This window comes from Carya illinoinensis, chromosome 11 (genome assembly GCF_018687715.1).
Source record: "Carya illinoinensis cultivar Pawnee chromosome 11, C.illinoinensisPawnee_v1, whole genome shotgun sequence".
Taxonomy (NCBI): Eukaryota; Viridiplantae; Streptophyta; class Magnoliopsida; order Fagales; family Juglandaceae; genus Carya; species Carya illinoinensis.
Genome location: NC_056762.1, coordinates 18747649 through 18757397, shown reverse-complemented (window position 1 = coordinate 18757397; position 9749 = coordinate 18747649). Strand labels below are relative to the sequence as shown.

The following is a 9749-nucleotide window of genomic DNA, read 5'->3' as shown; positions in this document are numbered from 1 at the left end:
CTACGCGATGGGGTCGGTGCGATTTTCCTAAAAATCCATTGCCCGGTTGTCGTTCCGGTCCATCCGACCGGAGATTCGGTAAAAATAAAAAGGGGGGGTGCAACACGAGGACTTCCCAGGAGGTCACCCATCCTAGTACTACTCTCGCCCAAGCACGCTTAACTGCGGAGTTCTGATGGGATCCGGTGCATTAGTGCTGGTATGATCGCACCCATCATGCTACCAGCGAAAAACTAATATAATCCTATTACGACCTAGCCGCACCATGCCTATCCCATGCCAACCGGCGATCTGATCGATACCCATTGCTACGCGATGGGGTCGGTGCGATTTTCCTAAGAATCCATTGCCCGGTTGTCGTTCCGGTCCATCCGACCGGAGATGCGGTAAAAATAAAAAGGGGGGGTGCAACACGAGGACTTCCCAGGAGGTCACCCATCCTAGTACTACTCTCGCCCAAGCACGCTTAACTGCGGAGTTCTGATGGGATCCGGTGCATTAGTGCTGGTAGGATCGCACCCATCATGCTACCAGCGAAAAACTAATATAATCCTATTACGACATAGCCGCACCATGCCTATCCCATGCCAACCGGCGATCTGATCGATACCCATTGCTACGCGATGGGGTCGGTGCGATTTTCCTAAGAATCCATTGCCCGGTTGTCGTTCCGGTCCATCCGACCGGAGATGCGGTAAAAATAAAAAGGAGGGGTGCAACACGAGGACTTCCCAGGAGGTCACCCATCCTAGTACTACTCTCGCCCAAGCACGCTTAACTGCGGAGTTCTGATGGGATCCGGTGCATTAGTGCTGGTATGATCGCACCCATCATGCTACCAGCGAAAAACTAATATAATCCTATTACGACCTAGCCGCACCCTGCCTATCTCATGCCAACCGGCGATCTGACCGATACCCATTGCTACGCGATGGGGTCGGTGCGATTTTCCTAAAAATCCATTCCCTGGTTCTCGTTCCGGTCCATCCGACCAGAGATGCGGTAAAAATTAAAAGGGGGGGTGCAACACGAGGACTTCCCAGGAGGTCACCCATCCTAGTACTACTCTCGCCCAAGCACGCTTAACTGCGGAGTTCTGATGGGATCCGGTGCATTAGTGCTGGTATGATCGCCCCCATCATGCTACCAGCGAAAAACTAATATAATCCTATTACGACCTAGCCGCACCCTGCCTATCCCATGCCAACTGGCGATCTGATTGATAGCGATGGGGTCGGTGCGATTTTCCTAAGAATCCATTGCCCGGTTGTCGTTCCGGTCCATCCGACCGGAGATGCGGTAAAAATAAAAAGGGGGGGTGCAACACGAGGACTTCCCAGGAGGTCACCCATCCTAGTACTACTCTCGCCCAAGCACGCTTAACTGCGGAGTTCTGATGGGATCCGGTGCATTAGTGCTGGTATGATCGCACCCATCATGCTACCAGCGAAAAACTAATATAATCCTATTACGACCTAGCCGCACCATGCCTATCCCATGCCAACCGGCGATCTGATCGATACCCATTGCTACGCGATGGGGTCGGTGCGATTTTCCTAAGAATCCATTGCCCGGTTGTCGTTCCGGTCCATCCGACCGGAGATGCGGTAAAAATAAAAAAGGGGGGTGCAACACGAGGACTTCCCAGGAGGTCACCCATCCTAGTACTACTCTCGCCCAAGCACGCTTAACTGCGGAGTTCTGATGGGATCCGGTGCATTAGTGCTGGTATGATCGCACCCATCATGCTACCAGCGAAAAACTAATATAATCCTATTACGACCTAGCCGCACCCTGCCTATCTCATGCCAACCGGCGATCTGATCGATACCCATCGCTACGCGATGGGGTCGGTGCGATTTTCCTAAAAATCCATTGCCCGGTTGTCGTTCCGGTCCATCCGACCGGAGATGCGGTAAAAATAAAAAGGGGGGGTGCAACACGAGGACTTCCCAGGAGGTCACCCATCCTAGTACTACTCTCGCCCAAGCACGCTTAACTGCGGAGTTCTGATGGGATCCGGTGCATTAGTGCTGGTATGATCGCACCCATCATGCTACCAGCGAAAAACTAATATAATCCTATTACGACCTAGCCGCACCCTGCCTATCCCATGCCAACCGGCGATCTGATCGATACCCATTGCTACGCGATGGGGTCGGTGCGATTTTCCTAAGAATCCATTGCCCGGTACTCGTTCCGGTCCATCCGACCGGAGATGCGGTAAAAATAAAAAGGGGGGGTGCAACACGAGGACTTCCCAGGAGGTCACCCATCCTAGTACTACTCTCGCCCAAGCACGCTTAACTGCGGAGTTCTGATGGGATCCGGTGCATTAGTGCTGGTATGATCGCACCCATCATGCTACCAGCGAAAAACTAATATAATCCTATTACGACCTAGCCGCACCCTGCCTATCCCATGCCAACTGGCGATCTGATTGATAGCGATGGGGTCGGTGCGATTTTCCTAAGAATCCATTGCCCGGTTGTCGTTCCGGTCCATCCGACCGGAGATGCGGTAAAAATAAAAAGGGGGGGTGCAACACGAGGACTTCCCAGGAGGTCACCCATCCTAGTACTACTCTCGCCCAAGCACGCTTAACTGCGGAGTTCTGATGGGATCCGGTGCATTAGTGCTGGTATGATCGCACCCATCATGCTACCAGCGAAAAACTAATATAATCCTATTACGACCTAGCCGCACCATGCCTATCCCATGCCAACCGGCGATCTGATCGATACCCATTGCTACGCGATGGGGTCGGTGCGATTTTCCTAAGAATCCATTGCCCGGTTGTCGTTCCGGTCCATCCGACCGGAGATGCGGTAAAAATAAAAAAGGGGGGTGCAACACGAGGACTTCCCAGGAGGTCACCCATCCTAGTACTACTCTCGCCCAAGCACGCTTAACTGCGGAGTTCTGATGGGATCCGGTGCATTAGTGCTGGTATGATCGCACCCATCATGCTACCAGCGAAAAACTAATATAATCCTATTACGACCTAGCCGCACCCTGCCTATCTCATGCCAACCGGCGATCTGATCGATACCCATCGCTACGCGATGGGGTCGGTGCGATTTTCCTAAAAATCCATTGCCCGGTTGTCGTTCCGGTCCATCCGACCGGAGATGCGGTAAAAATAAAAAGGGGGGGTGCAACACGAGGACTTCCCAGGAGGTCACCCATCCTAGTACTACTCTCGCCCAAGCACGCTTAACTGCGGAGTTCTGATGGGATCCGGTGCATTAGTGCTGGTATGATCGCACCCATCATGCTACCAGCGAAAAACTAATATAATCCTATTACGACCTAGCCGCACCATGCCTATCCCATGCCAACCGGCGATCTGATCGATACCCATTGCTACGCGATGGGGTCGGTGCGATTTTCCTAAAAATCCATTCCCTGGTTCTCGTTCCGGTCCATCCGACCAGAGATGCGGTAAAAATTAAAAGGGGGGGTGCAACACGAGGACTTCCCAGGAGGTCACCCATCCTAGTACTACTCTCGCCCAAGCACGCTTAACTGCGGAGTTCTGATGGGATCCGGTGCATTAGTGCTGGTATGATCGCACCCATCATGCTACCAGCGAAAAACTAATATAATCCTATTACGACCTAGCCGCACCCTGCCTATCCCATGCCAACTGGCGATCTGATTGATAGCGATGTGGTCGGTGCGATTTTCCTAAGAATCCATTGCCCGGTTGTCGTTCCGGTCCATCCGACCGGAGATGCGGTAAAAATAAAAAGGGGGGGTGCAACATGAGGACTTCCCAGGAGGTCACCCATCCTAGTACTACTCTCGCCCAAGCACGCTTAACTGCGGAGTTCTGATGGGATCCGGTGCATTAGTGCTGGTAGGATCGCACCCATCATGCTACCAGCGAAAAACTAATATAATCCTATTACGACCTAGCCGCACCATGCCTATCCCATGCCAACCGGCGATCTGATCGATACCCATTGCTACGCGATGGGGTCGGTGCGATTTTCCTAAGAATCCATTGCCCGGTTGTCGTTCCGGTCCATCCGACCGGAGATGCGGTAAAAATAAAAAGGAGGGGTGCAACACGAGGACTTCCCAGGAGGTCACCCATCCTAGTACTACTCTCGCCCAAGCACGCTTAACTGCGGAGTTCTGATGGGATCCGGTGCATTAGTGCTGGTATGATCGCACCCATCATGCTACCAGCGAAAAACTAATATAATCCTATTACGACCTAGCCGCACCCTGCCTATCCCATGCCAACCGGCGATCTGATCGATACCCATTGCTACGCGATGGGGTCGGTGCGATTTTCCTAAGAATCCATTGCCCGGTTGTCGTTCCGGTCCATCCGACCGGAGATGCGGTAAAAATAAAAAGGGGGGTGCAACACGAGGACTTCCCAGGAGGTCACCCATCCTAGTACTACTCTCGCCCAAGCACGCTTAACTGCGGAGTTCTGATGGGATCCGGTGCATTAGTGCTGGTATGATCGCACCCATCATGCTACCAGCGAAAAACTAATATAATCCTATTACGACCTAGCCGCACCCTGCCTATCTCATGCCAACCGGCGATCTGACCGATACCCATAGCTACGCGATGGGGTCGGTGCGATTTTCCTAAAAATCCATTCCCTGGTTCTCGTTCCGGTCCATCCGACCAGAGATGCGGTAAAAATTAAAAGGGGGGGTGCAACACGAGGACTTCCCAGGAGGTCACCCATCCTAGTACTACTCTCGCCCAAGCACGCTTAACTGCGGAGTTCTGATGGGATCCGGTGCATTAGTGCTGGTATGATCGCACCCATCATGCTACCAGCGAAAAACTAATATAATCCTATTACGACCTAGCCGCACCCTGCCTATCCCATGCCAACTGGCGATCTGATTGATAGCGATGTGGTCGGTGCGATTTTCCTAAGAATCCATTGCCCGGTTGTCGTTCCGGTCCATCCGACCGGAGATGCGGTAAAAATAAAAAGGGGGGGTGCAACATGAGGACTTCCCAGGAGGTCACCCATCCTAGTACTACTCTCGCCCAAGCACGCTTAACTGCGGAGTTCTGATGGGATCCGGTGCATTAGTGCTGGTAGGATCGCACCCATCATGCTACCAGCGAAAAACTAATATAATCCTATTACGACCTAGCCGCACCATGCCTATCCCATGCCAACCGGCGATCTGATCGATACCCATTGCTACGCGATGGGGTCGGTGCGATTTTCCTAAGAATCCATTGCCCGGTTGTCGTTCCGGTCCATCCGACCGGAGATGCGGTAAAAATAAAAAGGAGGGGTGCAACACGAGGACTTCCCAGGAGGTCACCCATCCTAGTACTACTCTCGCCCAAGCACGCTTAACTGCGGAGTTCTGATGGGATCCGGTGCATTAGTGCTGGTATGATCGCACCCATCATGCTACCAGCGAAAAACTAATATAATCCTATTACGACCTAGCCGCACCCTGCCTATCCCATGCCAACCGGCGATCTGATCGATACCCATTGCTACGCGATGGGGTCGGTGCGATTTTCCTAAGAATCCATTGCCCGGTTGTCGTTCCGGTCCATCCGACCGGAGATGCGGTAAAAATAAAAAGGGGGGGTGCAACACGAGGACTTCCCAGGAGGTCACCCATCCTAGTACTACTCTCGCCCAAGCACGCTTAACTGCGGAGTTCTGATGGGATCCGGTGCATTAGTGCTGGTATGATCGCACCCATCATGCTACCAGCGAAAAACTAATATAATCCTCTTACGACCTAGCCGCACCATGCCTATCCCATGCCAACCGGCGATCTGATCGATACCCATTGCTACGCGATGCGGTCGGTGCGATTTTCCTAAGAATCCATTGCCCGGTTGTCGTTCCGGTCCATCCGACCGGAGATGCGGTAAAAATAAAAAGGGGGGGTGCAACACGAGGACTTCCCAGGAGGTCACCCATCCTAGTACTACTCTCGCCCAAGCACGCTTAACTGCGGAGTTCTGATGGGATCCGGTGCATTAGTGCTGGTATGATCGCACCCATCATTCTACCAGCGAAAAACTAATATAATCCTATTACGACCTAGCCGCACCCTGCCTATCTCATGCCAACCGGCGATCTGACCGATACCCATTGCTACGCGATGGGGTCGGTGCGATTTTCCTAAAAATCCATTCCCTGGTTCTCGTTCCGGTCCATCCGACCAGAGATGCGGTAAAAATTAAAAGGGGGGGTGCAACACGAGGACTTCCCAGGAGGTCACCCATCCTAGTACTACTCTCGCCCAAGCACGCTTACCTGCGGAGTTCTGATGGGATCCGGTGCATTAGTGCTGGTATGATCGCACCCATCATGCTACCAGCGAAAAACTAATATAATCCTATTACGACCTAGCCGCACCATGCCTATCCCATGCCAACCGGCGATCTGATCGATACCCATTGCTACGCGATGGGGTCGGTGCGATTTTCCTAAGAATCCATTGCCCGGTTGTCGTTCCGGTCCATCCGACCGGAGATGCGGTAAAAATAAAAAGGGGGGGTGCAACACGAGGACTTCCCAGGAGGTCACCCATCCTAGTACTACTCTCGCCCAAGCACGCTTAACTGCGGAGTTCTGATGGGATCCGGTGCATTAGTGCTGGTATGATCGCACCCATCATGCTACCAGCGAAAAACTAATATAATCCTATTACGACCTAGCCGCACCCTGCCTATCCCATGCCAACTGGCGATCTGATTGATAGCGATGGGGTCGGTGCGATTTTCCTAAGAATCCATTGCCCGGTTGTCGTTCCGGTCCATCCGACCGGAGATGCGGTAAAAATAAAAAGGGGGGGTGCAACACGAGGACTTCCCAGGAGGTCACCCATCCTAGTACTACTCTCGCCCAAGCACGCTTAACTGCGGAGTTCTGATGGGATCCGGTGCATTAGTGCTGGTATGATCGCACCCATCATGCTACCAGCGAAAAACTAATATAATCCTATTACGACCTAGCCGCACCATGCCTATCCCATGCCAACCGGCGATCTGATCGATACCCATTGCTACGCGATGGGGTCGGTGCGATTTTCCTAAGAATCCATTGCCCGGTTGTCGTTCCGGTCCATCCGACCGGAGATGCGGTAAAAATAAAAAGGGGGGGTGCAACACGAGGACTTCCCAGGAGGTCACCCATCCTAGTACTACTCTCGCCCAAGCACGCTTAACTGCGGAGTTCTGATGGGATCCGGTGCATTAGTGCTGGTATGATCGCACCCATCATGCTACCAGCGAAAAACTAATATAATCCTATTACGACCTAGCCGCACCATGCCTATCCCATGCCAACCGGCGATCTGATCGATACCCATTGCTACGCGATGGGGTCGGTGCGATTTTCCTAAGAATCCATTGCCCGGTTGTCGTTCCGGTCCATCCGACCGGAGATGCGGTAAAAATAAAAAGGGGGGGTGCAACACGAGGACTTCCCAGGAGGTCACCCATCCTAGTACTACTCTCGCCCAAGCACGCTTAACTGCGGAGTTCTGATGGGATCCGGCGCATGAGTGCTGGTATGATCGCACCCATCATGCTACCAGCGAAAAACTAATATAATCCTATTACGACCTAGCCGCACCCTGCCTATCTCATGCCAACCGGCGATCTGACCGATACCCATTGCTACGCGATGGGGTCGGTGCGATTTTCCTAAAAATCCATTCCCTGGTTCTCGTTCCGGTCCATCCGACCAGAGATGCGGTAAAAATTAAAAGGGGGGGTGCAACACGAGGACTTCCTAGGAGGTCACCCATCCTAGTACTACTCTCGCCCAAGCACGCTTAACTGCGGAGTTCTGATGGGATCCGGTGCATTAGTGCTGGTATGATCGCACCCATCATGCTACCAGCGAAAAACTAATATAATCCTATTACGACCTAGCCGCACCCTGCCTATCTCATGCCAACCGGCGATCTGACCGATACCCATTGCTACGCGATGGGGTCGGTGCGATTTTCCTAAAAATCCATTCCCTGGTTCTCGTTCCGGTCCATCCGACCAGAGATGCGGTAAAAATTACAAGGGGGGGTGCAACACGAGGACTTCCCAGGAGGTCACCCATCCTAGTACTACTCTCGCCCAAGCACGCTTAACTGCGGAGTTCTGATGGGATCCGGTGCATTAGTGCTGGTATGATCGCACCCATCATGCTACCAGCGAAAAACTAATATAATCCTATTACGACCTAGCCGCACCCTGCCTATCCCATGCCAACTGGCGATCTGATTGATAGCGATGGGGTCGGTGCGATTTTCCTAAGAATCCATTGCCCGGTTGTCGTTCCGGTCCATCCGACCGGAGATGCGGTAAAAATAAAAAGGGGGGGTGCAACACGAGGACTTCCCAGGAGGTCACCCATCCTAGTACTACTCTCGCCCAAGCACGCTTAACTGCGGAGTTCTGATGGGATCCGGTGCATTAGTGCTGGTATGATCGCACCCATCATGCTACCAGCGAAAAACTAATATAATCCTATTACGACCTAGCCGCACCCTGCCTATCCCATGCCAACTGGCGATCTGATTGATAGCGATGGGGTCGGTGCGATTTTCCTAAGAATCCATTGCCCGGTTGTCGTTCCGGTCCATCCGACCGGAGATGCGGTAAAAATAAAAAGGGGGGGTGCAACACGAGGACTTCCCAGGAGGTCACCCATCCTAGTACTACTCTCGCCCAAGCACGCTTAACTGCGGAGTTCTGATGGGATCCGGTGCATTAGTGCTGGTATGATCGCACCCATCATGCTACCAGCGAAAAACTAATATAATCCTATTACGACCTAGCCGCACCATGCCTATCCCATGCCAACCGGCGATCTGATCGATACCCATCGCTACGCGATGGGGTCGGTGCGATTTTCCTAAGAATCCATTGCCCGGTTGTCGTTCCGGTCCATCCGACCGGAGATGCGGTAAAAATAAAAAGGGGGGTGCAACACGAGGACTTCCCAGGAGGTCACCCATCCTAGTACTACTCTCGCCCAAGCACGCTTAACTGCGGAGTTCTGATGGGATCCGGTGCATTAGTGCTGGTATGATCGCACCCATCATGCTACCAGCGAAAAACTAATATAATCCTATTACGACCTAGCCGCACCCTGCCTATCTCATGCCAACCGGCGATCTGATCGATACCCATCGCTACGCGATGGGGTCGGTGCGATTTTCCTAAAAATCCATTGCCCGGTTGTCGTTCCGGTCCATCCGACCGGAGATGCGGTAAAAATAAAAAGGGGGGGTGCAACACGAGGACTTCCCAGGAGGTCACCCATCCTAGTACTACTCTCGCCCAAGCACGCTTAACTGCGGAGTTCTGATGGGATCCGGTGCATTAGTGCTGGTATGATCGCACCCATCATGCTACCAGCGAAAAACTAATATAATCCTATTACGACCTAGCCGCACCCTGCCTATCCCATGCCAACCGGCGATCTGATCGATACCCATTGCTACGCGATGGGGTCGGTGCGATTTTCCTAAGAATCCATTGCCCGGTACTCGTTCCGGTCCATCCGACCGGAGATGCGGTAAAAATAAAAAGGGGGGGTGCAACACGAGGACTTCCCAGGAGGTCACCCATCCTAGTACTACTCTCGCCCAAGCACGCTTAACTGCGGAGTTCTGATGGGATCCGGTGCATTAGTGCTGGTATGATCGCACCCATCATGCTACCAGCGAAAAACTAATATAATCCTATTACGACCTAGCCGCACCCTGCCTATCCCATGC

General features: G+C 52.7%; 32 non-coding genes across 32 annotated transcripts; all 32 read right to left on the bottom strand.

Moving 5' to 3' along the window:
• Nucleotides 1–94: 94 nt before the first annotated feature.
• Nucleotides 95–213, bottom strand: LOC122284254. Its single transcript, XR_006231622.1, has one exon. It is a non-coding gene; the product is annotated as a 5S ribosomal RNA (ribosomal RNA).
• A 189-nt stretch (nt 214–402) lies between these two features.
• Nucleotides 403–521, bottom strand: LOC122287894. Its single transcript, XR_006235176.1, has one exon. It is a non-coding gene; the product is annotated as a 5S ribosomal RNA (ribosomal RNA).
• Nucleotides 522–710: 189 nt separating this feature from the next.
• On the bottom strand, nt 711–829 carry LOC122284253. Its single transcript, XR_006231621.1, has one exon. It is a non-coding gene; the product is annotated as a 5S ribosomal RNA (ribosomal RNA).
• Nucleotides 830–1018: 189 nt separating this feature from the next.
• LOC122287762 lies at nt 1019–1137 on the bottom strand. Its single transcript, XR_006235049.1, has one exon. It is a non-coding gene; the product is annotated as a 5S ribosomal RNA (ribosomal RNA).
• A 178-nt stretch (nt 1138–1315) lies between these two features.
• On the bottom strand, nt 1316–1434 carry LOC122284250. The gene has a single exon (XR_006231619.1). It is a non-coding gene; the product is annotated as a 5S ribosomal RNA (ribosomal RNA).
• A 189-nt stretch (nt 1435–1623) lies between these two features.
• On the bottom strand, nt 1624–1742 carry LOC122284249. Its single transcript, XR_006231618.1, has one exon. It is a non-coding gene; the product is annotated as a 5S ribosomal RNA (ribosomal RNA).
• A 189-nt stretch (nt 1743–1931) lies between these two features.
• LOC122284248 lies at nt 1932–2050 on the bottom strand. The gene has a single exon (XR_006231617.1). It is a non-coding gene; the product is annotated as a 5S ribosomal RNA (ribosomal RNA).
• A 189-nt stretch (nt 2051–2239) lies between these two features.
• Nucleotides 2240–2358, bottom strand: LOC122284247. The gene has a single exon (XR_006231616.1). It is a non-coding gene; the product is annotated as a 5S ribosomal RNA (ribosomal RNA).
• A 178-nt stretch (nt 2359–2536) lies between these two features.
• LOC122284246 lies at nt 2537–2655 on the bottom strand. The gene has a single exon (XR_006231615.1). It is a non-coding gene; the product is annotated as a 5S ribosomal RNA (ribosomal RNA).
• Nucleotides 2656–2844: 189 nt separating this feature from the next.
• On the bottom strand, nt 2845–2963 carry LOC122284245. Its single transcript, XR_006231614.1, has one exon. It is a non-coding gene; the product is annotated as a 5S ribosomal RNA (ribosomal RNA).
• A 189-nt stretch (nt 2964–3152) lies between these two features.
• Nucleotides 3153–3271, bottom strand: LOC122284244. The gene has a single exon (XR_006231613.1). It is a non-coding gene; the product is annotated as a 5S ribosomal RNA (ribosomal RNA).
• A 189-nt stretch (nt 3272–3460) lies between these two features.
• Nucleotides 3461–3579, bottom strand: LOC122284243. Its single transcript, XR_006231612.1, has one exon. It is a non-coding gene; the product is annotated as a 5S ribosomal RNA (ribosomal RNA).
• A 178-nt stretch (nt 3580–3757) lies between these two features.
• On the bottom strand, nt 3758–3876 carry LOC122283138. Its single transcript, XR_006230619.1, has one exon. It is a non-coding gene; the product is annotated as a 5S ribosomal RNA (ribosomal RNA).
• A 189-nt stretch (nt 3877–4065) lies between these two features.
• LOC122284242 lies at nt 4066–4184 on the bottom strand. The gene has a single exon (XR_006231611.1). It is a non-coding gene; the product is annotated as a 5S ribosomal RNA (ribosomal RNA).
• A 188-nt stretch (nt 4185–4372) lies between these two features.
• On the bottom strand, nt 4373–4491 carry LOC122284241. The gene has a single exon (XR_006231610.1). It is a non-coding gene; the product is annotated as a 5S ribosomal RNA (ribosomal RNA).
• Nucleotides 4492–4680: 189 nt separating this feature from the next.
• On the bottom strand, nt 4681–4799 carry LOC122284239. Its single transcript, XR_006231608.1, has one exon. It is a non-coding gene; the product is annotated as a 5S ribosomal RNA (ribosomal RNA).
• A 178-nt stretch (nt 4800–4977) lies between these two features.
• Nucleotides 4978–5096, bottom strand: LOC122283137. Its single transcript, XR_006230618.1, has one exon. It is a non-coding gene; the product is annotated as a 5S ribosomal RNA (ribosomal RNA).
• Nucleotides 5097–5285: 189 nt separating this feature from the next.
• LOC122284238 lies at nt 5286–5404 on the bottom strand. Its single transcript, XR_006231607.1, has one exon. It is a non-coding gene; the product is annotated as a 5S ribosomal RNA (ribosomal RNA).
• Nucleotides 5405–5593: 189 nt separating this feature from the next.
• Nucleotides 5594–5712, bottom strand: LOC122284237. Its single transcript, XR_006231606.1, has one exon. It is a non-coding gene; the product is annotated as a 5S ribosomal RNA (ribosomal RNA).
• Nucleotides 5713–5901: 189 nt separating this feature from the next.
• On the bottom strand, nt 5902–6020 carry LOC122284236. The gene has a single exon (XR_006231605.1). It is a non-coding gene; the product is annotated as a 5S ribosomal RNA (ribosomal RNA).
• Nucleotides 6021–6209: 189 nt separating this feature from the next.
• LOC122287789 lies at nt 6210–6328 on the bottom strand. The gene has a single exon (XR_006235075.1). It is a non-coding gene; the product is annotated as a 5S ribosomal RNA (ribosomal RNA).
• A 189-nt stretch (nt 6329–6517) lies between these two features.
• On the bottom strand, nt 6518–6636 carry LOC122284234. Its single transcript, XR_006231604.1, has one exon. It is a non-coding gene; the product is annotated as a 5S ribosomal RNA (ribosomal RNA).
• Nucleotides 6637–6814: 178 nt separating this feature from the next.
• LOC122284233 lies at nt 6815–6933 on the bottom strand. The gene has a single exon (XR_006231603.1). It is a non-coding gene; the product is annotated as a 5S ribosomal RNA (ribosomal RNA).
• A 189-nt stretch (nt 6934–7122) lies between these two features.
• Nucleotides 7123–7241, bottom strand: LOC122284232. Its single transcript, XR_006231602.1, has one exon. It is a non-coding gene; the product is annotated as a 5S ribosomal RNA (ribosomal RNA).
• Nucleotides 7242–7430: 189 nt separating this feature from the next.
• On the bottom strand, nt 7431–7549 carry LOC122287741. The gene has a single exon (XR_006235029.1). It is a non-coding gene; the product is annotated as a 5S ribosomal RNA (ribosomal RNA).
• Nucleotides 7550–7738: 189 nt separating this feature from the next.
• LOC122287498 lies at nt 7739–7857 on the bottom strand. The gene has a single exon (XR_006234789.1). It is a non-coding gene; the product is annotated as a 5S ribosomal RNA (ribosomal RNA).
• A 189-nt stretch (nt 7858–8046) lies between these two features.
• LOC122284231 lies at nt 8047–8165 on the bottom strand. Its single transcript, XR_006231601.1, has one exon. It is a non-coding gene; the product is annotated as a 5S ribosomal RNA (ribosomal RNA).
• A 178-nt stretch (nt 8166–8343) lies between these two features.
• LOC122284230 lies at nt 8344–8462 on the bottom strand. The gene has a single exon (XR_006231600.1). It is a non-coding gene; the product is annotated as a 5S ribosomal RNA (ribosomal RNA).
• A 178-nt stretch (nt 8463–8640) lies between these two features.
• On the bottom strand, nt 8641–8759 carry LOC122284229. Its single transcript, XR_006231599.1, has one exon. It is a non-coding gene; the product is annotated as a 5S ribosomal RNA (ribosomal RNA).
• A 188-nt stretch (nt 8760–8947) lies between these two features.
• Nucleotides 8948–9066, bottom strand: LOC122284227. The gene has a single exon (XR_006231597.1). It is a non-coding gene; the product is annotated as a 5S ribosomal RNA (ribosomal RNA).
• A 189-nt stretch (nt 9067–9255) lies between these two features.
• LOC122284226 lies at nt 9256–9374 on the bottom strand. The gene has a single exon (XR_006231596.1). It is a non-coding gene; the product is annotated as a 5S ribosomal RNA (ribosomal RNA).
• Nucleotides 9375–9563: 189 nt separating this feature from the next.
• LOC122284225 lies at nt 9564–9682 on the bottom strand. The gene has a single exon (XR_006231595.1). It is a non-coding gene; the product is annotated as a 5S ribosomal RNA (ribosomal RNA).
• Nucleotides 9683–9749: the final 67 nt, after the last annotated feature.